At 42.2% G+C, this 27,609-nt stretch overlaps 1 non-coding gene across 1 annotated transcript; it reads right to left on the reverse strand.

The window, feature by feature from the left end:
- Positions 1-18,535: 18,535 nt before the first annotated feature.
- LOC119948338 lies at positions 18,536-18,673 on the reverse strand. The gene has a single exon (XR_005456741.1). It is a non-coding gene; the product is annotated as a small nucleolar RNA SNORA7 (small nucleolar RNA).
- Positions 18,674-27,609: the final 8,936 nt, after the last annotated feature.

Consider the following 27,609-nt stretch of genomic DNA (forward strand, 5'->3'; position numbering starts at 1 on the left):
TCTGTCTTGTATAATTATCTGATCACTTAGCACAATTCTTGATCTACTGAAACCACATAAGTGACAGTTATAATCAGAAAAGTGACAACAAAAACAACAAGAAACTGATAACACTTGTTTCATTACAGCTGGCCAAACTTGCCATCACATTGTTCCTCTCATATCCTCTGATTCTCTTAAATCCTTTTCCCACCAATATACCAAAAGAGAAATTGGTAGCTAAGAGGCAAGAGAGGATAAAAGATAGAAAGCCCTGACTTCTCTGTCAACAGCATTTCCATTCTAATTCCTCTTGGCTCATTCCTATTGACTTATCTGCTACTTGTGGACAGGGAACATGTGTACCAACTCCGTTATGTTGTACTCTCCCAGTTGTTCTCTGTACACATTAAAGACTCAATAAATTAATTGATTTATTTTTCTGATTCCCGTGTTATCTCCAGGAAACAGCATGACCTAGCGGAAAGAGTATGGCCCTGGGAGTCAGAAGACCTGGGTTCTAATCCCAGATCCCCTACTTGTCTGCGATATGGGCAAGTCGTTTAATTCTCTGTGCCTCAGTTTCTGCATTTGTAAAATGAGGATTAAATCTTACTCCCTCTACTATGAGCCCCATGTGGAACAGGGACTGTGCCCAACATAAATGTCTTGTATCTACCCCAGCAATTTATTACAGTGCTTGGCACACTGTAAGCACTTAACAATTACTGCAATTATTGTCTCTAATTTCTTTTCATTTTATGTTTTAGTATTCCAGTTTGGGTCTATTTTTCTTTGTGTATGTTCTTTTTTTCTGGTCCATTTGGTCCATTTAGGTTTGAGGCGGAGAATTTTTTTCCTATGAATTCCTTTTCCCTTTGTGGGGAGAGAAGAGATAATAGTGTTCTGAATCCTCTGGGTCTCTGATGCGGAATATTTTCCCTCTGGTTCATCTGCCTTAACACTCCAACTAGGCTGTCACATCCAGAAGTGGTGCTGCTGCCATTTTAGCTCTTGGCTTCCCAGAAAGATGAGATTACCTTCACCACGCACCCAAGATGGCCTCTTAAAGATCATAATGAATTAATAGGAGGGAAAGGAAAGAGGGGGGGATAATTGGGAAAAATGATGCCAGATATAAAGGAGCAAAGGGAATCGAGTGGTCCTAATTCCAATGCCATTAAGGCTTAGAAGGAAAGTAAAGAGCCATTCAAAGACAGATTATCTGTCCATCAAGATTAAATACAAATGTGGGAATAGACTTGGAAAATACTTCAATCTGTCAAGAACTAATTTTTTCTTTCTGAAGTACACCATTCAAAATCTCTTTCATAAAGGGCAAGTGGAAAGTAAGATACTTTGGATTCTTTATTAAATTAATAAGGACAGGCTGAATTTCTGGCACAAAACCCATGCTGAAGTGAAAAGTGAAGCCAAGTAGTGGGCTGTCCAATGTTATGAATGTTAAATTTATATCGCATCAGTCGCTGAGTCCAAGAAGATTCTAAAATGGATGATGAAAAGAGCATATATTGTCCTTCATAAACTCTAATTAATCATTGCTTTGGCAATCTGACCAACGATGAGGACTCTCCAGGAAAATGAAGTTTTTGCCATCAAAACCTAAGTCACTTGGTGCATCAGATTGGGCAAAAGCTTTCTTGTAGAAGTTATCTTCTGTCAGAACACACTGGACTTCTGGATCATGTTTTTCAATGTGTTGATTGCTTACTTTCTCCCTGCCCAGGCTGGAGGAAAGTTGAGGGAAGAGAGTGAAGCAATTGCTCCAGGCTATGGAACAAGTGTGCCAAGGTGTGTCTGTCGGGGGGGTGGGGGGGGGATCTTTTGGGGATCCTTTCTTTTTAAAAAAAAATCTTCCTGTCCAAAATATTGACTAGGGCCATTCATTTAATCTTTATCTCCCTTTACCCTGAAATTGCCTCTTTTTATTCCTTAGCTACAGCAGATCAATTAGAACAGCCCAGACACTGAAAATATCATGTGCATAACTCAGTTGCAGAATTTAAGATCAAAAGGCCAGAAAGCTTAGTGATGAAGTTTACACTGATTTATTTGATTTCCCCCCTCTCATAAATTAGACTGGTAATAGCACTGTATCGATGGAAATGCTACCAAAAATCAGTCTTGCTTTTTCAACTTTCTCAGAATTTGTTTATGGAGGTGTTCTAAACACATCTTTAAAACTCACCCAAGGAAATCACTATATAAAGCTACTTGGATTCCCAATATTTCAGGAAGAATTATCCTAACACTCGAATACCTTGTGAGCTATTGCTAACAAATGAAGTCTTCCCTCCAGATGACTCTATTACCCTTCCCCATCTTTTTCTTGTTTCCCTTTTGATTCCCCAAGTAGAGTTATACCATCTACTCTTTAAATATCAGGGACTGTGAACTCACAATTGGCTTCAAGGCTCTTCACCAACTCACCTCTTATTCCCCAAACCACTCTCTTCTTTCCTCCCAAACGAATCTGCCACTGTACTTCACTCTTCATTCTCCTGCATGGGTCCTCTCACTCATACTGTTTCCCTGGCTTGGAACACCCTTCTCCCGTAATCCAACAGACTACAGCCCTCTGCAAATTCAAATTCCTCCTGAAAGCCCACCTCCTCCTACATGCCTTCTCCAAAATAATCCCAGCAGTCTCTCACTAGTATTTATTTACTTATATTTGAAAGTTTTAGGAAGAATATATTTTTATTCAATTGTGTATTCAAGTGCATATTTTTATTATTAGTGGTATGCTTAAGTCTGCCTCCCTCCATTTATATGCAAGCTCCCCCTGGTCAGGGAATGTGTTCTTTGCTTTTTTGAACTTCTCGAGTGTTTTGGTACAGTATGTTGTACACAGTGGGTGCTCAATGAATGCTATTACTACTGTTACCCCTAAAAGAATGATTAGTTAAAGGTTTTAGATAGCTACCCTTATTAAAAGAAACACTACTGACAGCAAGATCCTATCCAATCTTGCATATATAATAAAGCTGCCATCTCTACACCAAGAGTGGGAAATTTACCTGACACTTATTCTAGGCATCACCCACAAGTTTTTAAATAAATGAAATGCCTTAAAAATAGCATGTACCCCAGGACAGCTATACAGTACAGTGTCACTGGCAGTCACTTAAATTTGAAATCTGCCCTTCACCCCTTCTAATCACATATTATATGAATGCAGAGAGTTAGAGACAATGTATGCCTATATTTGTGTGTGGTAATTCTGCGTATGTACACAAAAATCAAAGCTGAACTAACATCTGTCCAAGGATGGGCCATTAAATGCACAGACCAGATCTGAAATATATTTGTAAGTGCTTAGACACCCGTGACCAGTTCTTACAGCTAGCTAAATCATTTTATCCCAGAGGTAATTGTTTCAGTGTCCCAAGATATTAGAAGCTATTAAAGGCTAATGACCCAAGTCTTGTTTTTCCTATAAAGGTGAAAACTTTCTCTGGTACCACAGCTTTGTCTTTGTTGGTGATACAGCAGAGATTATTATTTTATTCCATAATCAGTAAAAGTACACACTGGTACTGAGTGACACTGATCCCAAGTCAGACAGCTACCCACAATCAATAAATCTGATCAATAGAATAATATATCCCAACAAAATTGCATGGTGAGTCCTGCCCCACTCTCCTCCCTTCGCTTACTGCTAGCTTCAGTCTCTCTGTTAGTTCTTACCACTCTGCTTTCCCATATGCTCAAGTCTCTCCTAAACTTACAAAGGCCTTTTTTGTGTCTCTTGGCTCCCTCCAGCCATTGCATCATTTCCCTCCTCACTTTAATGTCCATACTACTGGAATAGGTTCTATACACTCACTGCTTTCATTTCCTCCCCATCAAATCCTCTCTTGACCCAATCCAGTTATATGTTCATCCTCTTCACTCCGTCAAGACAACACTCTGAAAGTCATAGCCTCATATCCAAGTTCATCAGGGCTCTATTCTGCCCTAATCCTCTTTGACCACTAGGTCATTTTGGACACTATGGACAACTTCCTTCTCCTTGAAATGCTAACAGACCTAGCTTTTGCTGACATGGTACTTACCTGGTTCTCTTCCTGTCTCTATAGGAAGCCTCCAGGAGGCCTTCCCAGACTGAGCCCCCTTTTTCCTCTCCTCTTCCCCATCCCCCCTGCTCTACCTCCTTCCCCTCCCCACAGCACCTGTATATATGTTTGTACAGATTTATTACTCTGTCTTACTTGTACATATTTACTATTCTATTTATTTTGTTAATGATGTGCATCTAGCTTTATTTATTGTTATGACGACACCTGTCCACGTTTTGTTTTATTGTCTGTCTCCCCCTTCTAGACTGTGAACCCGTTGTTGGGTAGGGACCATCTCTATATGTTGCCAACTTGTACTTCCCAAGCGCTTAGTACAGTGCTTTGCACACAGTAAGCACTCAATAAATACGATTGAATGAATGAATGAATGAATGGCTATGACTGGAACTTCTTCATTTCATGGATACAGCACTGGCCTGCAAGTCGGAAGGTCATGAGTTCTAATCTCGGCTCCACCACGTGTTTGCCGTGTGACCTAGGGCAAGTCACTTCACTTCTCTGGACCTCAGTTACCTCGTCTGTAAAATGGGGATTGAGACTGTGACAGTGAGCCCCATGTGGGACAGGGACTGCATCAACCCAATTTGCTTATATCCACCCCAGCACTTAGTACAGTGCCTGGCACACAGTAAGCACTTAACAAATACCACAGATTATTGTTATTATTAGCTGGCCCCTCTTCCATCTCTCATCACCTTTGGTGTTCCTCAAGGGACTGTGGGTGTCCCTAAAGTATTGGATCTAGGTCCTCATTTCTTCTTGCTCCAAACTCTTTCTCTCAGAAAGCTAAACTGTTCGCATGGCTTCAGCTATCCCTCTAAAAAGATGCCTCCAAAATCTACCTATTTAGCCCTGACTTCTTACCTGCTATTTCATTTCCCATTTTCTATTGCCTCCAAAATAGCTCTTTTTTGTGATTTTTTTATGGTACTTGTTGAGCATTTACTGTGTGCCAGACACTGTACTAGGCTCTGGTGCAGATACAAGTTAATCAGGTTGGACACAGTCCATGTCCCACATTGGGCTCACAGTCTTAATCCCCATTTTACAGATGAGGTAACTGAGGCACAGAGTATCTAAGTGACTTTCCCAAGGTTATACAGCAGATAACTGGCCTAGCTGGTATTAGAACACAGGTCCTTCTGACTCCCAAGCCCGTGCTTTATCCACTAGGCCATACTGCTGAATGTCTCACTGACACCTCAAACACATGTTTAAAACTGTACTTCTCATCTTCTCTCCCAAACCCTCCCATCCTCTTAACTTTTCCATCTCACCCAATAATACCACCATCCACCCTGTTGAGGTTGAGCCTGCCCCTTAGGTACATATTCCACCTCTCCCTGAAGAGTCCTGAGGATTCAATATGCCTGCCCCCTTCTCTGTACACCAACATCTCTTCCACACAGTACTATTCTGGATCTCTGCAGCGTGGCTCAATGGAAAGAGCCCGGGCTTAGGAGTCAGAGATCATGGGTGCGAATCCTGGCTCAGCCACTTGTCAGCTGTATGACCTTGGGCAAGCCACTTAACTTCTCTGGGCATCAGTTACCTCATCTGTAAAATGGGGATAAAGACTGTGAGCCCCACGGGGGACAACCTGATCACCTTGTATCCCCCCCAGCGCTTAGAACAGTGCTTTGCACATAGTAAGCTCTTAACAAATACCATCATTATTATTATCTCTCCTTGCATCTGGGGCCCTGAGTGTGGATCCAGCAACAATAGAGAATAACTACCAAAGAAGTCCTGGATTTCAGCATCCTACCTATCTAAATTTGGCTTCATCATCATCATCAATCATATTTATTGAGCGCTTACTGTGTGCAGAGCACTGTACTAAGCGCTTGGGAATTACAAGTTGGCAACATATAGAGACAGTCCCTACCCAACAGTGGGCTCACAGTCTAAAAGGGGGAGACAGAGAACAAAACCAAACATACTAACAAAATAAAATAAATAGAATAGATATGTACAAGTAAAATAAATAGATAAATAGAGTAATAAATATGTACAAACATATATACATATATACAGGTGCTGTGGGGTAGGGAAGGAGGTAAGATGGGGATGGAGAGGGGGACGAGGGGGAGAGGAAGGAAGGGGCTCAGTCTGGGAAGGCCTCCTGGAGGAGATGAGCTCTCAGTAGGGCCTTGAAGGGAGGAAGAGAGCTAGCTTGGCGGATGGGCAGAGGGAGGGCATTCCAGTCCCGGGGGATGACGTGGGCCGGGCTTCCTTCCTTGTTATTTTTCCCCATATCACTGGAACAATGTGAAGTGAAATAGCTTATTTTATGGTTCTTTTTTGGTCATTGTTCTTCTAAAATTTGCTGTCAGCTTTCTCAAAAGAATCAACTTTCCATTATGAGAGAGAAAGTCAGAAGTTTGGAAACCTGAGTGTCTGTGTGTGTATGTAAGAGAGACACTATGGATTTGCAGTATCTTTTTTATATAAAATATCTCCAGAGCAATCTGGGAATTATCTGTTGGCAGCAACTTTTAAGGAGAAATCATGGGAATGAAATATACCATAAAAAATAGTTCACAAATTGTGTATGTCAGAAGATAGTGGGAAGTGTGCAATGATTAACCCAAATATGCAACTATTTTGGAGCTTCAGTGGTTTTATCTGACCTTCCTTCTGCACACCACAAATGGTTCTGATTTTTTATGGGATTTGGGAAGGGCTTATGTGCCAAGCACTGTATTAAGCACTGGGGTAGATACAAGCTACTAATCAGGTTGCACACAGTCCATGTCCCATATGGGCCTAAAAGTATTAATCCCTATTTTAAACATGGGATAACTGAGGTACAGAGAAGTGAAGTGACTTGTCCAATGTCACACAACACACAAGAGGCAGAGTCAGGACTAGAAACCAGGACCTCCGACTCCTAAGTCTGTGCTCTTTCAACTAGGTAACAATATTCTAGAGCACACTGAAGTGTTTTTGCTATTACTTTGGTTTTCCCTTTTTGTTCAAGGTGAGGCTAAAGACAGTTATGCTCTTCCGTGTTTCTCTGACTAGGTGTGATGGTCCATATACAGGTTTTCAGAATGCATATAAATCCATAGTTTGTTTTCAGTGGTGTCTGACCACTTTTGCCCATTTTATTTTAACTGGATATGGCCTAGCATGAACTTCAAGGGATAGCCCCCTTCCAGAATCATGAGGAGTGGCCAGATCCTGCAGTCTTGTATTGCTTGCTTTGTGATCAGTAGCTCTCTGAACTCAAAGTCACTCTCATCCAACCAGCGCTGATGATATCACCTCACTTAATGGCCGCCTGGTAAACATGCCTTGTAGAGACACCTACTCACTCTTTTCTCTGTTTTGTATCAGCAGATGTTGATTCTGATTCAAATAGGATTTCTATAATGTCATGAAGCTCTTTGCTGAAACCTTCATCCTCCAGGGCTTTGATGTTAAGCTCTCTGGATGGCTTAGATGCCATTTCCTGTACACTTTTTATCTCATCTAAGAAAATTTGGATTGTATTGGTAATCAGCCCAATGTTCAGTATTATGCTTAGCGGCAACATATGAATGTCTTATTTCTCATGACTGGCTTCCAAATAAAAAGTCTGTGCAGCAAAATGGAGAAATAAAGCAGAGGAATGAAACAATTTAGGTTACAGGCACCATTTTTCTTCCATCTTTTCTTCTCATCTCCCTCTATTGAAGTAGTTGATTATTTTGTCCAGAATAAGGGTTATCGTTCTGCCTAGATGAAGGTAGGGGTGGAGGAGAGGCTTTCTAGCGGAGAGGTGTTATTTCTGGGATTTTGAAACAGCAACAGGCATTTGAAAACCTGGCTCATTAGGTGAGCCATTAATGTGCCCTTCAAGTCAGGACAATCTGCCTAGAAAGAAACCAGACCCTCAGAGGAAAGCACTGAAGGATTAATTAATTAATTATGGTAGTTCTTAAGTGCTTACTGTGTGCTAGGCACTGTTCTAAGCATTAGGGTAGGTACAAGATACTCAGGTTGGACACAGTCCCTGTCCCACACAGGGCTCACAGTCTTCATCCCCATTTTACAGATGAGGGAACTGAGGCACAGAGAAGTGAAGTGACTTGCCCAAAGTCACACAGCAGACAAGTGGCAGAGCTGGGATTAGAACCCATGGCCTTCTGATCCGCTAGGCCATGCTGCTTCCACTTCAGGATAACCACTGAAGTCCATGACTTCTCATATCAATCCTTTCTTGCTTGATGTGGGCAAAATAAGAAGGGTAATGCACTCTGACATATCACCTATTTTAAGGATTAAACATTCATATCTGAATTAATGAAGTTTTCAAGCCAAATCGAAATTAGTCCAGCAATGGAGTTCCAAACCAACCAGAACCAGCAGGAGGACTCTTCTAATGGTTCCTGGAAATGAACAAATTTTCAAGAACCCAGTCTTAAATTTTAGAATATGTTTCACAATTGACTTGTTCCACTGAGCTCACCGAAATAAACTGGTACCCTGTGTGAGTCTCCAGATTTCAGTATCGTGAATACAGTGAGGATAGCTGCCTGAAAGCAGGAACAGAAAATGAGACTATTTCTAACTGGATTTTTCCCAGAATTAGGATTAAATGAAATAGTGTTAATTCTGCTTCACAAATGGAGTTGATTTTGTTGCAACAATTTTCTATCTTTCATTCATGAAAGCCTGAAGCCAGACTGCAGTCCCAGACACAAATCATCTTTGATAAAATAACCTTCCAGATTAAGTAGTTAATGCAATTTTACATGAGTATTTAAAACAAATGACATTGAGACAGTGTATCATCCTTTACTGGCACAGCATGTCATGTTCAAGAACAAATGACTATTGTTGAATTTGGAAAGAGATTTGAAAGGAAGTGTAAAAGAGTCAGATTTCCTTCCAATACCACATTCTTTATAACAATGTGATAATTTCAAACATATGGCTCAGCTCTTATATGTGTTGTTGGAGTTTGAAATTGGGAATGAATCCTAACAACTGACATTATTCACTAGATGAAAAAGTCCAAATCCAGCTATATAGCAAAGCGAGTCACCCTCTGCCTCTGTGAACAAAGTCTCCTTAGCCAAAATCCACACCTTAAATGGACCTTAATGTCAGAGCCCATGGAAAATCCACACTTAGCCAACCAAACACTCCTGCTATTTTTTCTCGGTGGCTTCTCTGAAATTGTGTGTTCAGGATAGCAACACATTAGATGTTTCTACTTGGACTATGTCCAACCTGATTAACTTGCATCTACTCCCAGCCCTTAGAAAAGTGTCTGACACTTACTACACCAAGTCCTAACAAATACCATAATAATGATAACATTGGTGACTACTGAGAAGACTGAATGAAAAGACAAATATTGAGGAAAAAGTACGAAGGTTTCCACATAGCACCTCTAGATGGTAAACTCATTGTGGGCAAGGAACGTGTCTACCAACTCTGTTACAATGTACTCTCCCAAACACTTAGTATTGTGCTCAGCTCACAGTAAGTTCTCAATAAATATAATTTATTAATAGCACTTCTGAAGTAAAAATGAGACAGAATTTCAGGACATTCCATCACAATTTTACATTAGCTGACTCATGCAGATATAGCCTGTCTTTCTATGTTGTAGATGAGGTCTTCCCGCCTATTCCCTCCTATCACTGTCTCTAATTCCTGCCTCTTCTGAAGCTTTCATTGTCATTCTAAATCTGAATCCCTTTCCTTTTCTTCTTCTTGTGTCTCTTCTGTTCTCCCCTTCACAGTGCCCTTTTTCTCTTCCATTTGATGTCCTCGCCTCTGTCTTTCCCTCAACTCCTCTGTCTCTTAGAATTCATCTTGTCTTCTCTTCCTTTCACTGCCTTGCAGTCTCTTCTATTTATTCTATTTTGTCATCTATAACACACTGAATATTCAAAAAAGAGACAAGAGGTCTAGGGGGATAACAAGCAGTCAGGAGATCTCCATGGAGGTTATGTGGTTGTGTATAGTTTCCTGGCACAGGTTGATACATGGTCTCAGTGTTGTTTAAACCAGTTCTGCAAGGGGTCCTAATCTCTTGCTTATTTGTTTGAAAGTTCCAACCATGAAAACTCTGCTTAGGGGCCAGAACTCATGGAAATTGACTGAGCATCCTGGGAAGGGTTTGTCAGATGCTAATAACTAGAGTAACAGCAGCAGTGGGTATGCCAGAAATACTCTACTGGCTAGAATAACATGCACTATTCAAGTAGAGGCAAGGAGACTTTATATTCTTTTTCCAAACTCTTCTTGATGGTTAGCTGCTGATTGACAGTAATTTTCTAAATTATCGACATGAAAATTTTCCATTTGGCCTTAGTAGCAATGCTTGTGGTTCACACTTAAAGACATGAAGTTTTTGAGGAAAATTTCAATCTATTTCTATATCTGTGTTCTCCATATCAATTCAGATTGGACAGCATTCAGGCATTCCTGAATGTGGCGCCACTCTGAAGATTTCCGTCAAACCACAATAACTTATGGCCAGGAAAAATCCGCTCCATTTACTGGTCTTATCATCATCCTGCACCCTAGAATGAGAGTTTTCAAACCTCTAACTCAAACCAAGCGAATAAATTTAGTCCAAGGGTGCCTACAATGGATTTACACAATGGTTTGACAAAAGAAAGTCTGAATGCAAAGTGGATGCCATTGCTAGAGCAAGCTACACATTCACAAACTCACCTTACATCAGCCCCTTAAGTCATTTCCCACTAAGACTTGGAATGCCCCCTGTGAAACTCAGCAAAAGAAATGTTTTTGAGAAGCAGATTGGCTTAGTGGATAGAGCATGGGAATGGGAGTCACGACCTCGGCTCTAATTCTGGTTGTGCCACTTGTCTGCTGTGTGACTTTGGGCAAGTTACTTCACTTCTCTGTGCCTCAGATCCCTCATATGTAAAATGAGGATGAAGACTGGGATCCCCATGTAGGACAGGGACTCTTTTCAACCTGATTAGCTTGTGTCTACCCCAGAGATTAAAATAGAGCTTGACACATAGTAAGCACTTGACAAATGCTATTATATATTTATGATTCTATTAAACACACACACAGACACACACATGTATATGTGTTTAATAGAATCATAGATTCTACATTTTCTTAGGCCATACTTCGGCATATATTATGCAGGGATTTGGGAGAATGGATTCCTTCTGAATTTAGCCCCAAAATAGCAGACTCCAATTTTTCCATGGCAAATCCAGGATGGAATGCTTTAACATCCTGTTCTGTGAATAATCTTCTTTCCCAATCAGAGGTACTGAATGTGATCTTCCTCGGAGATGAAATCATGCTGGAGCTGAACACTTAGCCATCAGCATTGAGGAACATCAATTTTTTGTTAAATTTTTCTAGGGTCCCATCAGCCTTGTGTCCCTTGAAGTAAGGAAAACATTTAATTTCTTATGTAGATAGCCCCCCACACTTTGTCAGACTCATTTTTGTTTCATGCTTTTATGAGAGGTTAAAAATAGAAATCAATTCTAATTGATTAATTGGATTCATTAATTAATTGATTAATTAATTAAAGAGCAGAGCCTAGCAACAATTTGGAGAGACTGAATACATAGTGTTTTTTTGTTTTGTTTTGTTTTTATCCAGAAAATGAGAAAGGGCAGTCATTCACAAACATTGTTTCATATGTAGAAACCAACTCAGAGACATTCATTACAGTACAGATGGAATGTGGCTTAATTTATTTTTTTCCTAGGAAGACAAATATGGATGAGAGCTGAAATGCATTTGGTGAAAGCTATGGCTTTCAGAATTAATGCTTAATTCTCACCCACTAAAAAACAAAACAAAATCAATAGGTCGATGGTCCAAAGACAAAAGATTTCTCAAAATTTTTCAATGGCTACCGAGTGGTCTCCTCAGAAACTTCTGACCATGGGTTTTGAAGCATTACATTAGCTCTCTCCCTCTTTGCAGCCCTGTGGAAAGAGCTTGGACTTAGGAGTCAGAAGACCTGGGTTCTACTCCTGACTCTGCCACTTGTGTGCTGTATGACCTTGGGCAAGTCACTTAACTTCTCTGTGCCTCAGATCCCTCATCTGCAAAATGAGGATTTCCATACATGTTCTCTTTCCTACTTAATAATAATAATGATGGTATTTGTTAAGCGCTTCCTATGTGCCATTCATTCATTAATTCAATCGTACTTATTGAGAGCTTACTGTGTGTGGAGCACTGTACTAAGCACTTGGGAAGTACACGTCGGCAACATATAGAGATGGTCCCTACCCAACAATGGGCTCACAATCTAGAAGGGGGAGACAGACAACAAAACAAACTAAGGGCTGGAGTGGATACAAGCAGATTGGGTTGGACATAGTCCCTTGTCCCACGTGGGGCTCACAGTCTAGATCCCCATTTCAAAGGTGAGGGAACTGAGGCCCAGAGGAGTGATGTGACAGCAGACAGGTGGTGGAGCCAGGATTAGAACCCATGACCTTCTGACTCACAGGCTCAGTCTCTATCCACTATGCCATTCTGCTTCTCTCAGCACTTAAGCTGTGAACCCCATGTGGGATCTGTTTATCCTTTATCTACCACAGTGCTGGCACTTAACAAATACTATTCATTCAATCATATTTATTGAGTGCTTACTGTGTGCAGAGCACTGTGCTAAGCGCTTGGGAAGTACAAGTTGGCAACATATAGAGACGGTCCCTACCCAACAACGGGCTCACAGTCTAGAAAGGGGAGACAGACAACAAAACAAAACATATTAACAAAATAAAATAAACAGAATAGTAAATATGTACAAGTAAAATAGAGTAATAAATCTGTACAAACATATATACAGGTGCTGTGGGGAGTGGAAGGAGGTAGGGTGGGAGGGTGGGGAGGGGGAGAGGAAGGAGGGGGCTCAGTCTGGCAAGGCCTCCTGGAGGTGAGCTCTCATTAGGGCTTTGAAGGGAGGAAGAGAGCTAGCTTGGCAGATGTGCGGAGGGAGGGCATTCCAGGCCAGGGGGAGTTCGTGGGCCGGCGGTCGACGGCGGGACAGGCGAGAATGAGGCACAGTGAGGAGGGTAGCGGAAGAGAAGCGGAGGGTGCTGGCTGGGCTCCTCCAGGACTTCATAGTAGGCCTTGATCTGCGCCTCGATCTCATCCTTCCCACACACCAGCTCTTGCACGTCGCTGACGGTCACCGGCGGGGTGGTGGGCCCTGTCCGGTCAGCCCCAGGCTCCAACATGGCAGCCGGTCCTGACAAGGCACGGCCCGCCCATCAATTATATTCTTCACTACACTCCATCCAGCACTCTTTGTTCCTTCCAAGCTTACTTTCTCACTATCCTAATATTGGTTCCTCCCCATTTTCTGTTTTGCTGTCAGTCTCCCCCTTCTAGACTGTGAGCCCGTTGTTGGGTAGGGACTGTCTCTATATGTTGCCTAATTGTACTTTCCAAGTGCTTAATACAGTGCTCTGCACACAGTAAGCACTCAATAATTCGATTGAATGAATGAATGAATCATGTCCTTCTAGGTACCACTTCATCATTTTCACATCCCCTGTAGACTGTAAGCTTCTTTTGGGCAGGGAATGTGTCTACCAACTCTGTTATGCTGTTCTCTCCCAAGTGCTTGGTACAGTGCTCAGCACACAGTAAGTGCTCAATAAAATAAATATAACTGATTGATTGATCAACTAAACACTTATTACCTCACAGTCACCTGTAGGACATTTGCACATATCCATCTACACAGTCTACTATTTAAACACTTACTTATTCACCTATCCACCTTTTCATTTTATCCTTCCTCCTATAAGTAAATCATTTTGTATCTTTCTCCTCCATTAAATTGATACTCCTAAAGGATAGGTATTGTGCCATCTACCTCTATTATACTCTTGCAAGTGCTCTTGACAGTGTTCTGCACCCAGTAGGTGCTCAATAAATACTACTGAATGATGAATGAAGCTGGACCAGTCTAGTCAATTGCTTAAGATAGCCTGAATAATCAGTTAAAATGGATGAACTTCAGTTGGAATGAGTTCCATTTTCTTTCCCTCTCACCTCTATGCATCACTTTCTCCCCTGGCCTTTTCTCTTCCCTCTCCTTCCCAACCCAGTTCTAAGCCTCTAATTGCCTTTTCCACTGTCTCTGTATCCTTCTTCCTCCCCATTCCTTCAGCCCCTCTACTCAGCTTCTCCCCTTCTGTCCCGACTCCCACTCTCTCCCTTCCCCTCCAATATCTCCCCTTACCTCTCTGTCTCCCCCAGCACTCCACTTCTTCATTTATCTTTTCCCTTGCCCCACAGACTCCCCTTCCCCAATGCCAATCTTGTAGCCTCTTGGGACTTTCTCTTCTTCTTCCTCTCTCCCATCTCTCTTAATTCTTATTTATCCTCTTTCTCCCTGTCAGTCACACTTTTCCCTCTGTACTTCCACTTCTATTTCCATTTTTAGGCTTCCCTTCTCCCTTCTTTCCTCCATAGTATCTTCCCAGTAGCCTTTCTTCCATAGTCCAGCTTTCTTCTCCAATTTCTATTTTTCTTCCCACCATTCTTCACTGACTCATTTTCCCCCATCTAATTAAATAACCACGAGTGAACAATTGCATGACCAGACCCTGGATACTCCCAGTGCTCAAGATTCAATATTTACCACACACAGTTAATTATAGGTGATGGGATTTTCATTTTTACATCCCTAATAGAAGAATTCACTCACAATTCAAATTTCTCAAACCACAACTCTCCCCACCTTCAAAGCCCTATTAAAATTACATCTCCTCCACGAAGCCTTCCCAAACTAATTCCTCATTTCTGTACTCACCTTCCATTCTCTATTACCTATGCACTTGGATCTATACCCCTTAAGCATTTGATATTCACCCCACCCTCAGTCCAAAAGCACTTATATCCATATCCTCATTCTCTGCCATTTCCCTTATCTGAAATTTGTTTTAATGTCTGTCTCCCCCTCCAGGCTCTAAGCTCCTTGTGGGCAGGGATTGTGTCTATCAGCTCTATTATATATGGTCTCCCAACCTATTATCCTGCACACAGTATGTACTCAATAAATATCATTGATTGATTGATGAATTGAAGTAATTTGACAAAATGGTATTCAATGATTAGGCTCACTGAGGCCTATGTTCATAGTTTTAACAAGAAAATAGAAAAGTAGCAAAGCAGATGTTTATAAAGGACCCAAGATTTTCAAAGAAGATATTATTAGCGAAAGTCATTTGAAAATACAATCCTAGCACAATCCTTTCTTTTGAAAGGAAAATAAATCTGTGAGAGACTCATCAGTGGAATGAAAATATTGAAGCATTAAGAATTGTTTCTCAGAGTGAAATATCACTTTTCTGCTGCTCAATTTCCTCATCTGCACCAAGAGTTGTCAGCACTGACAGCAATCTTGTAAGGGACAATTAACAGACACGATTGCAAAACATTTAATCAAAAAAAGCAGGGACCAAAATGATTAATCATGATAATGAAAACTCAGTTCTGCTACATCTCTCTCTGTGGTAACTAAATAGAAGAGGAGCTGAAGCCAGGCTTTACAACTTTTAGAATATTGTGAAGGCTTTGGCAGTCGGGGACTGAATCATTCTCAGCCACGAGGATAATCCTGGTGTTGACATCTGACTTCTCAACCTTGTTTGAGACTTCTTGGCCATTTCCTCCCCCTTGAAATGCTAGCAGACTTCAGTTTTGCTGACATGTTACTAACCTGGTTCTCCTCTCCTATCTCTCTCTCTTCCTTCTCAGTCTCTCTCACTGGCTACCCTTCCAACTTCCATTCCCTAAGTCTGGGAAACTTACAAAGCCCTTATCTAGGTTCCCTACTCTTCTTGCTTTACACTCATCCTCTTTTGGAACACCTCCACTAGTATAGCTTCAAGGGCATGTGATAAGGGTGTGCATTGCCTATACTACTTTTTGATTGGATTATGGGTGTGCTTGGGTACATGTATCTGATCCACCCATCTGAAGATCTTGATTTACAACCCACTAATGAGCTTAATATTCTGATTGGTTCCTGCAGACAGACTCTGATTGCTTGGAACAACTGCCACTTAGTTTGTTTGTTTTTCCTCTCCTACTTTTGCTAGGCATTACAGCTAGTAGGAAGAAATTTCAGGCCAGTGATTTTTTTTTTTATTTGCTATAGAACTGTCCCCTATTCCCCCAACAAGCCTTACAGTTATATGTCCTGGCTCCTCGTGGGTGTGTCATGTTTGCCACCACTGCCTGGGACATTTCCCCTCCATAATCCACAGCCCCCACCACGTCTGCCCCTCTGGGAGGACAGAGAGGATGTGGAGGGTATTGTCGGGAGCCTCTCTGGGAGGAGTAGGAGCAGGCTCACCTAATTATCCTGACTCTTTTTAGTTTGTGGTATTTAAGTGCTTACTATATGTCAGACACTGCTCTAAGCACTGTGGTCAATGCAAATTAATTAGGTTGAACACAGTCCCTATCCTGCATGAGGCTTACAGTATAAATAAGAGGGGGAACATGAGGACTGAGGAACAGAGAAGTTAAGTGATTTGCCCAAAGTCACACAGCAAGCAACTGGCAAGCAAAGTCCTCTGACTCCCAGGCCTGTGCTTTGTCACTAGGCCAACAACTAACATAGTTTAAACCATGAGGTAGCAAGATACTGCAGCAGTTTATCTGCTTATCTAGGAAGACTTCACCAGATAAACTGGTCATTGTTCAAAATGACTATAATCTTTCAGCTACCACTTCTGTACAGATGGCTCACAAATATGCCTCTCCAGCTCCACCGTCTCATCTAACCTACAATCCCACATTTCCTCATGCATCCAGCACGTCTCTGCTTTAGGAACCTTAGATTTAGCATACCTAAAGCTGAATTCTTCATCTTTCCTCTGGCTGTAATCATCCTCCTAATTTTTCTATCTCTGTTTTTAGTCGATCAATCCTATTTATTGAGCACTACTAAGCACTTGTGAGAGTACAGTGCATCAGACTTGGTAGACACAGTCCCTGCCTGTAACAAGATAACACCACCATCTTCTTTGTCCAAGATGTCCACAGCCTTGGTGTCATCTTCAACTCTACAGTGTCTTTCATCATTCATATTCCATCAACTGCTAAATCATTCTAGCTTTGCCTCACAAGATTTCCTCTACACCCAGTCACCTCCCTGATTCAGGTACATCATTATATACAGGTAGAATGTTGTATCAGTCCCCTCCCAGGTCTTCCAGCCTCCTTTGCCACCCCACTACAATCTATACTCTATGCTTCTACCAAGATTATCTTCCAAAAGTTCCACTCACCATTCCTCAAAAGTCTGAGGCTTTTGTTGACTCTCTATCTACATCAAAGAGAAAGCTTTTACTACTCGTTTCAAGGAACTCCACTAATTTTCCCCATGTTATATATTACTTCTCTCTTTACATGCTACTCATCAGCAATCATCCAGCACTTCTCTGAAGCACTTGTAACTATACCACATTCTAGAATCTCCCACCTCTGACACCTTGCTTATGCTGTTGCCCCTGCAGACAGCAACTCTCCCTTCAAAGCCCTCCAAAAACCTACCCTCTTAAAGAGCCATTTCTTCCTTATTAGTTTCTTATGCCTCCAAGTAGCATTAATACAACAGCAGTTATATACTTACCCTTCTTAATCCTTAGAACAGCTCACTTGATGCTCTGCATTGTACTAAAAATGATGGTATTTGTTAAGCGCTTACTATGTACAAAACACTGTTCTAAGCATTGGGAGGATACAAGATGATCAGGTTGTCCCATGTGGGGCTCGCAATCTTAATCCCCATTTTACAGATGAGGTAACTGAGGCACAGAGAAGTTAAGTGATTTGCCCAAAGTCACACAGCTGATAAGTGGTGGAGCTGGGATTAGAACCCATGACCTCTGACTCCCAGGCCCGGGCTCTTTCCACTGAGCCACACTACTTCTCAAGTACTAGTCACTTGGAAGTACAGAATTATGAAATGACACATCTTATGTCCACAGGGAGCTTTCAGTCTAATGGGAGAGACAACTATGAGACCTTTTACAATAAGAAAGCTAAAAAATAAATAAAATGTACATATATATGAGTTCTAAGGAAGATGTAAAGAATTTCATAAATGCTAGAGTTGGATGAAAGGATGATATAGATCAGGGTCCTGGGAGACTAATCTGGAAAGGTTTGTCAAAAGAGGTGGGAATTCAGGAGGGCTTTTAATTTGAGAAGAGGTTTGCTCTTTCTGATAGGGTTTGTCTTGTCTTATGCTGTTGAGTCGTATCTGACCCATAGGGACTCCATCGGCACATCTCTCCCAGAACACACCACCTCAATCTGCAATCATTCTGGTAGTGTATCTATGGGGTTTTCTTGGTAAAAAAAAATACAGAAGAAGTATACCGTTGCCTTCTTCCATGCAGTAAACCTGAGTCTATGCCTTGACTCACTCCGGTGCCACTGCTGTCCAGCACCAGTGACTTTTAACTTGTAGCAGATTGCCTTCCACTTGCTAACCATTGCCCGAGGTAGGAATGGAATGGGTATGCCTCTACTTAACTCTCCCTCCTATAGCTGAAACTGGTAGAGTACAGGAAACTCTCCAGATGCAGTCCTGAGAGGGGGTCTGATGGGGGAGGGAGGGAATTTCAGGCCTGGGGATCAGTGCCAGCAATGGGGCAGAAACAGGAGAACTGAGATTGAGATGGAGCCAGAGGTTTGATTGAGAAAAGTGAAGAAAGTGAGTTGGGGAATAATTAAAAAAAAATGTGGTATTTAAGTGCTTACTCTGTGTGAAACACTGTACTAAACACTGGGTTAGATATACGGTAATAAGGTAGGGCACAGTCCCTGTCCCACATGGGGCTTATAGTCTTACAGAGAGGGAGGTATTGAATTACCATTTTCCAGATGAGAAAAGCTGTTTTGCAGAGAAGGTAAATGACTTGTCAATCAATCAGTCATGTTTATTAAGCACTTACTGTATGTAGAGCACTGTACTACGTTCTTGGGAGAGTACATACAATGTGACAGAGTTGGTAGACGTATTCCCTGCCCACAGTGAGCTTACAGTCTAGAGTGGGGAGACAGAAAATATAAACAAATACATAATATAAAATTTGCATTATAAATATATAGTACATTATATATTTTTATATTGTATAGATGATATATAATATAAATATTTATTCATTCATTCAATCGTATTTATTGAGCGCTTACTGTGTGCAGAGCACTGTACTAAGTGCTTGGGAAGTATAACTTGTCAACATATAGAGACGGTCCTTACAAGGTCATGCAGCAGGCAGGTGGTGGAGCTGGGACTAGAACTCAGGTTCTCCAGCCCCCAGCTCTGTATTCTTTCCACTAGGTTATGGAAACCACCACAGCTCTGAAATCCTTGAGTTTAGTATGAAAACTGGGTATCTATTTATCACCAAATTCTGTCCATTAGTCTCTTAAATAGCACATGGCCACCACCTTTTTTTTTCCTGTTTTATCTATCTGTATATCATTGGATAGTGTCCTGCCTTTGTAGCAGAATTAAATGACAATGAAGTTTGGGGGCTGACCATAGTTTCACCTGTTTTGGCTGATACATAGTCTCAGTTTTCATCAAGCTCATCTTCAGTCAATCCTGCAAAAAACAGTTCATATTTTCTCGGTGGTTTCTTGGGTATGTGCCTACAGGGCAGAGCTTTTAGCATTCAGCGTATCATGGATAACTCTTCCAAAGTATTTTGATGACACTTAAAGTTTGTTGACCTGGAAGAGTTTCTGGGTGGATTATGAGAAATCGTCTCCTCACTGCATCCTGCAGGGTCATGTCCTAAAATAGATTGAACAAGACTGAGCCTATTACTTTGATAGGGACTGAGAAAACATCAGAGAGGACATCTTCAGCTCTGAATCAACTGGTCCTAGGAATTGGGAGTGTTGAAACTTATGACTGAAGCACTTAGTAAAGTGTATTGCACTCACTAGGTGCTCATTAAAACCACTACTATGTCTGCTATAAATCCAAAGCTGGAATGTTGTTGCTTTGATGAGGGGAGACCTCTCCAGATGAAGGTGTATCTAGCACTTATCTCAGTGAGTTGTCCTTCATAAGGGAGTCATTCAATCAATCATATTTATTATTTGGTGCTTACTGTGTGCAGATCATTGTACTTAGCTCTTGGGAGAGTAAAGTATAACAGAGTTGGTAAACACGTTCCCTGTCCACAATGAGCTTACAGTCTGAGGTAGGGGAGACACTAATATGAATAAATTACAGATATGTACATAAGTGCTGTGGGGCTGAGGTAGGGGTGAATAAAGTGTTTAAATCCAAGTGCAAAGGTGATACTGAAGGTAGTGGGAGAAGAGGAAATGAGGGCTTAACTGGGGAAGGACTCTTGGAGAGATGCGCTTTTAATAATAGAGAAGCAGAATGGCTCAGTGGAAAGAGCCCAGGCTTTGGAGTCAGAGGTCATGGGTTCAAATCCCTGCTCTGCCAATTGTCAGCTATGTGACTTTGGGCAAGTCACTTAACTTCTCTGTGCCTCAGTTACCTCATCTGTAAAATGGGGATTAAGACTGCGAGCCCCACGTGGGACAACCTGATCACTTTGTATCCCCCCAGTGCTTAGAACAGTGCTTTGCACATAGTAAGCGCTTAACAAATACCATTATTATTATTATTGTTGTTATTAATTAGGCTTTGAGGTTGGGGAGAGAAAAGAATGTGTCTGTGCACCTTCTTCTGCACCATGGTATCCTCATCCTCTTCAAAGTATGTACATATTTGATGTGCATACCAAGCAGAAATGTACTCCCAACTTTTCAGTTAATTTTAGCTTTTCATTTTTGTGATTTTATTCCTGTATATCAAATTTTCTGTGGACACTGTGGAGAAAGACAACATTGGGCCCTAAAGTCTGGAGGAGGCGAGAATACTTGGCATTAACATCCTCATCTGGGAAAGCTTCTTGCAAGAGATGGGGGTTTGAGGAGGATAATGCACATGTTCTCTCAGACATAATGGAAATTTCATAATTACAAAGTATAATATCAAAAACACATTGACTCTTTGAATTTCTCTGCATTTCTGGCACACAGCCATAGCAAGCAGCAACAGATTTCCATTTAACTTGGCTCCAGGAGCCTTTTATTAAAAAGACTTTAGCTCACACTTTAGCAACTGCTTTAAGCCACATCAGTGTATGCAAGTTGCCCAGAGATTTCTATTTGTAAAAATGTCATCGACGGTCCTGTGGTCACTTCAAGAACAATACCATAGTTCTTTCCATTTAGATCAATAGGAGAGTTTCTTACATGTCCAACAGTAATTATAATACTGGCATTTGTTAAGCACTTATTCTGTGGCAGATGCAAGATAATCAGATCAGACACAGTCCCGATCCCACACAGGGTTCACAATCTAAGTAGGAGGGAGAACAGGTAATGATCCTCATTTTACAGATGGGGAAACTGAGGCCCAGAGAAGTGAAGTGACTTGCCCAAGTTCACAGAGCAGGCAAGTGGCAGAGAAAAGATTAGAACCCAGATCCCTGACTCCCAAGTGCATGTTGTTTTTCACTAGTTTTATTTATCTTTTTTTAATGGTAGCTGTTAAGCTCTTACCATGTGCCAGCCACTGTTCTAAGCACTGGGGTAGATACAAAGTAATCAGGTTGGACACAGTCCGTGTGCCACATGGAGGTCACAGCCTCAATCCCCATTTTACAGATAAGGTAACTGAGGCCCAGAGAACTGAAATGACTTGCCCAAGGTCACACAGCAGACATGTAGAGGAACAAAGATTAGAACCCGGGTCCTTCTGATTCTCAGGCCCATGCTCTACCCAGTAGGACATGCTCCTTCCCACTAGTCCATGCCATTTATCTGCTCACAATCTCTCTATTCATCTACAGCCACAGAAGGAAAATTTTAAAACCTCACCAGGAATTGCGCCTTGCGAAGTTTAAAGGAAAAATTGGCAAGATATTTTAATCTCTACCACCACTTCTTCTTTTGGGTGAAAGCTTCATGGTAAATTCTCCAATTTAGGCAGGATGGCTCTGGTTTATAACCAGCTGACAGTCGGAGCCCAACCCCAAAGTACTCTGATTTTCTATTAGAAATGGGAATCAATCAATCAACCAACCAGTCAATGGTATTTGAGTGCTTATCATGTGCAGAACACTATACAAAGCACTTGAGAGAGGATAATACAACAGAGTAGACAGACATGTTCCTTGCCTACAACAAGCAGAGAAGCAGCATGGCTTAGTAGAGAAACAGCGTGGCTTAGTGGAAAGTGCAAGGGCCTGGGAGTCAGAGGTCGAGGGTTCTAATCTCAGCTCTGCCACTTATCAGCTGTGTGACTTTGGGCAAGTCACTTAACTTCTCTGTGCCTCAGTTACCTCATCTGAAAAATGAGTTTTAAGACTGTGAGCCCCACGTGGGACAACCTGATTACCTTGTATCTATCCCAGTGCTCAGAACAGTGCTTGGCACATAGTAAGCACTAAACAAATACCATCATTATTAGAGAAGCAGTGAAGCTCAGTGGAAAGATCATGGGCTTGGGAGTCAGAGGATATGGGTTCTACTCCTGACTCTGCCACTAGTTTGCTGTGTGGCTGTGGGCAAGCCACTTAAATTCTCTGTGCCTCAGTTACCTCATCTGTAAAATGGGGATTAAGACTGTGAGACTCATGTGGGACAATCTGATTACCTTGTATCTACCCCAGTGCTTAGAACAGTGCTTGACACATAGTAAGTGCTTAAAAAATACCGTATTTATTATTATTGTTATTTATTATTATTAGAGAGGGAGGCATGCATTAATATAAATAAATAATTTATAGATGCATACATAAGATGTCTGGAGCTGAGGGTAGGGTGACTACCAAATGCTCAAAGTGCACAGATTCAAGTGCATAGATGACAGAGAAGGAAGAGGGAGCCAGAAAGACTCTACCAGAGCACTGATTTAAAAGCAGTGTGGTCTAGTGGATAAAGCATGGGCCTGGGAGTCAGGAGGATCTGGATTCTAATCCAGAATCTGCCACGCACCTGCTGTGTAACCTTGGGTAAATCATTTCTCTGTTCCTGTTACTGCATATGTAAAACGTGGATTAAGACAGAGCCTCACGTGGGACCTGGACTCTGTCCAACCTGACTGAATTGTATCTACCCTAGAGCTTAGTCTGGCACATAGTAAGCACTTAACAAATATCATTTCATAAAAAGGAAGATATATAACAAGAGGAAGATACATTTGTTACATAACATGACACTGAAGGCAATAAAAGTACTGGACAGTCCTTTCTGGCCCTCCTCCCACCACAACCCTCCACACACAATGCAAGGCAGGAGACAGGCCAGCTGAATATAGGACTGTCCAGTATAAAACTAGAGAAATGGATATACTAAACAGCATGCCAAAGATTTGGTTTTCTTAGCAGTACCCACATACGCTAATATAATCTCACTGCTTTTGTGTCGCTAATCGACCCAAGAATATAGCTATCCAATTAGGTTGGGCACAGACCAGGTCCCACATGGGGTTCACAGTCTTACTCCCCATTTTATACACACGTGCATACACACACACACATATTTAAGGATATATTTATATATATAGAGAGAGAGAGAGAGAAGAGAGATATTCAGCAACCTTCAATAAGGCTTACTTCTCATTGACTGACAAATTTCATCTTTCAATTGAAAATTGAATTCTGGTGTTTGCTAATGTCCCTTCCCAGCCTCAGTGGAAGAAATCAGAGAGCAAGAGATTAGCCAAATCCTCAGTTAAACCAGCTCAGGCCAAATTCGTCCTGAAGAAACTAAATTCCTAGTAGATATCTGCAGGGAAGGGGGTTTTGAATAATGTACTACCTGTATGAAAGCAAAAGGCAAAAGTCTTTCTTCTCCTTTATACAGTTTTTTAAAAGGATATGTGGTGAAATATAAGAAAACTTCAATCTTTTTCAACATAGCCACTCTTTATGCTAATAATCAATATTTGACAAATTCAAAGATAAATTTCAGCAATGAATGCTAAAAGTTCCAGCCTTGTCTTGCTCTTTTTCTGTTCCGGCACAGATCCCACAGCACATTAATAATGTCTGACTAAATTATTTCCTTTGCATTTTTAACCTCTAAGGCCTTCAAACCCTAAAGCTATTTTTTCAAAAGTTAACTTTTCTCTAGGAAAATCAACTCATAAAAAATGTTAATGTAAAATATATTCTCAGGTGATATTTTTTCAACCTTTGAGTGTTAGCCTGTCAACCCATCTGATCTTAAGAGCCTGATAATAATTGTGATATGTATTTGGCACTTACAATGAGCCAAGCACTGTACTAAGCAGAGGGTAGATACAATATAAGCAAATTAGAAGTAGTAGTAATAATAGTATTCACTCAGTACTTAGAAGGAGCAGAGAAGCAGCATGGCTTAGTGAAAAGAGCACGGGTTTAGGAGTCAGAGGTCATAGATTCTAATCCCGGCTCTGCCTCTTGTCAGCTGTGTGACTTTGGGCAAGTCACTTAACTTCTCTGTGCCTGTTACCTCATCTATAAAATGGGGATTAAGACTGTGAGCCCCACATGGGACAACCTGATTACCTTGTGCCTACCCCAGCACTTAGAACAGTGCTTGGCACATAATAAGCGCTTAACAAATACTATTTTTATTATTGTTGTTGTTATTTTTACTGCAGGCAGAGCACTATGCTAAGCATTGGGAGAGAATACATAGATGGGAATTAGACATGTCCCTGTCCCTCAGGGAAGATCCTGTTCCATTTAGGGCTCTGGAGCATAGAGACTAGGATATTTCAATTCTTTTCAGCCAAATTTGGAGGTCCAGAAAAAAGATAGGCATTTAAAGTCATTACCTGTGCATGACTTGCAACTCACTGCTAGGGTGTTAAGTAGTTTTACACTACTTGTTTTAATATTAATAATGATGATATTTGTCAAGCACTTACCACGTGCTAGGCACTGTTCTACGTGCTGAGGTAGATACAACGTAATCAGGTTGTCCGACATGGGGCTCACAGTCTTAATCCCCATTTTACAGATGAGGTAAATCTGTAAATCTGTACTAGATACCCCCGGCCCACGTCCTCCCCCTGGCCTGGAATGCCCTCCCTCCGCACATCCGCCAAGCTAGCTCTCTTCCTCCCTTCAAAGCCCTACTGAGAGCTCACCTCCTCCAGGAGGGCTTCCCAGACTGAGCCCCCTCCTTCCTCTCCCCCTAGTCCCCCTCCCCATCCCCCCCGCCTTACCTCCTTCCCCTCCCCATGGCACCTGTATATATGTATATTTGTTTGTACATATTTATTACTCTATTTATTTTACTTGTACATATTTATTCTATGTATTTTATTTGGTTTATATGTTTTGTTTTGTTCTCTGTCTCCCCCTTCTAGACTGTGAGCCCGCTGTTGGGTAGGGACCATCTCTATATGTTGCAAACTTGTACTTCCCAAGAGCTTAGTACAGTGCTCTGCACACAGTAAGTGCTCAATAAATATGACTGAACGAATGAACTGAGGCACAGAGAAGGTAAGTGACTTACCCCAAGTCACACAGCTGACAAGTGGCGGAGCTGGGATTACAGCCCACGACCTCTGACTTCCAAGCCAGTGCTCTTTCCACTAAGCCATGCTGCTTCTCTTTGCAATCAGTAGTCCTTATAGCATTGCTGTCAGTTTGGCAGGGTCTTTGATTCTTGGGTTGATTGTTGTCAACAGTCTGAAACACTGGCTAGTTTGACTGGCAGTCATTCCACCTTTGTGGGCAGGTCTATCAGCTGCAGTTTATCCAAGTGGAGAATGTTGTAGTTACCACAGTTATGTGGGTAACATCCACTTTGACTTGTAACATCGAGCTTCTTCCAGATATGCCCTAACCTATTACTACCAGATAGTTTGTACTGTTTCTGGCATTTGTAATGACAGGGCAGTTTTCTTTGTTGTCCTGTTTTCTTTCTTTTCCGGTTTTCTTTTCTTCTCCAGATCTCTAAGCCAGAGTATCCCTCCACCTTGGCAGGATATGATAAGCAGAAGGCTCAGGGAGGTGGTGTTCATTCAGACTTAGTTTAGGAAGTAGATTAGGGGCCGAGTTAATGTTAAAAAGAGTTAATCTCAAGAAGTGAGATTTCCGAGCGCCTCACACCCCACCTCGCCGCCCTCTCCTCTCTACCCAGTCTTGATGATCAGATTACTGCTCTCAACTCTACCCTTTCTACTCAGCTAGACTCACTCGCTCCCCTTTCCCTTCGCCGCTCTCGCACCACTAACCCACAGCCCTGGATCACTGCCACTGTCCGCCTTCTTCGCTCTTATGCTCGAGCTGCCGAACGCTGCTGGCGAAAGTCTAAACACCATGCCAACCTCGTTCACTTCAAGTTTATCCTTTCCTGCCTTAACTCAGCCCTCTCTTCTGCCAGACAAAACTATTTCTCCTCCCTTATTGACACCCATGCCCATCACCCCCGCCAGCTCTTCCGTACATTCAACTCCCTTCTCAGGCCCCCGGTTCCTCCCCCTCCTCCTTCCCTCACCCCCAACGATCTGGCCTCCTACTTCATTAACAAAATTAAATCCATCAGGTCCGACCTCCCCAAAGTCTCTTCCCCCCTTTCTCCATCCCCCCGGCTCTCAACACTCTCTGCTACTCTCCCATCCTTCCCAGCAGTATCCTCAGAGGAACTCTCCTCCCTCCTCTCAAGTGCTACTCCGGCCACCTGTGCTTCTGACCCCATTCCCTCTCATCTTATGAAATCTCTCGCTCCATCCCTTCTCCCCTCCTTAACTTCCATCTTCAACCGCTCACTCTCCACTGGTTCCTTCCCCTCTGCCTTCAAACATGCCCATGTCTCTCCCATCCTAAAAAAACCCTCTCTTGACCCCACCTCACCTTCTAGTTATCGTCCCATATCCCTCCTACCATTCCTTTCCAAACTCCTTGAACGAGTTGTCTACACGCGCTGCCTAGAATTCCTCAACAACAACTCTCTCCTCGACCCCCTCCAGTCTGGCTTCCATCCCCTTCATTCCACGGAAACTGCCCTCTCAAAGGTCACCAATGACCTCCTGCTTGCCAAATCCAACGGCTCATATTCTGTCCTAATCCTCCTCGACCTCTCAGCTGCCTTTGACACTGTGGACCACCCCCTTCTCCTCAACACGCTATCTGACCTTGGCTTCACAGACTCCGTCCTCTCCTGGTTCTCCTCTTATCTCTCTGGTCGTTCTTTCTCAGTCTCTTTTGCAGGCTCCTCCTCCCCCTCCCATCCTCTTACTGTGGGGGTTCCCCAAGGTTCAGTGCTTGGTCCCCTTCTGTTCTCAATCTACACTCACTCCCTTGGTGACCTCATTCGCTCCCACGGCTTCAACTATCATCTCTACGCTGATGACACCCAGATCTACATCTCTGCCCCTGCTCTCTCCCCCTCCCTCCAGGCTCGTATCTCCTCCTGCCTCCAGGACATCTCCATCTGGATGTCTGCCCGCCACCTAAAGCTCAACATGTCGAAGACTGAGCTCCTTGTCTTCCCT

This window comes from Tachyglossus aculeatus, chromosome X4, assembly GCF_015852505.1.
Source record: "Tachyglossus aculeatus isolate mTacAcu1 chromosome X4, mTacAcu1.pri, whole genome shotgun sequence".
Lineage (NCBI taxonomy): Eukaryota > Metazoa > Chordata > Mammalia > Monotremata > Tachyglossidae > Tachyglossus > Tachyglossus aculeatus.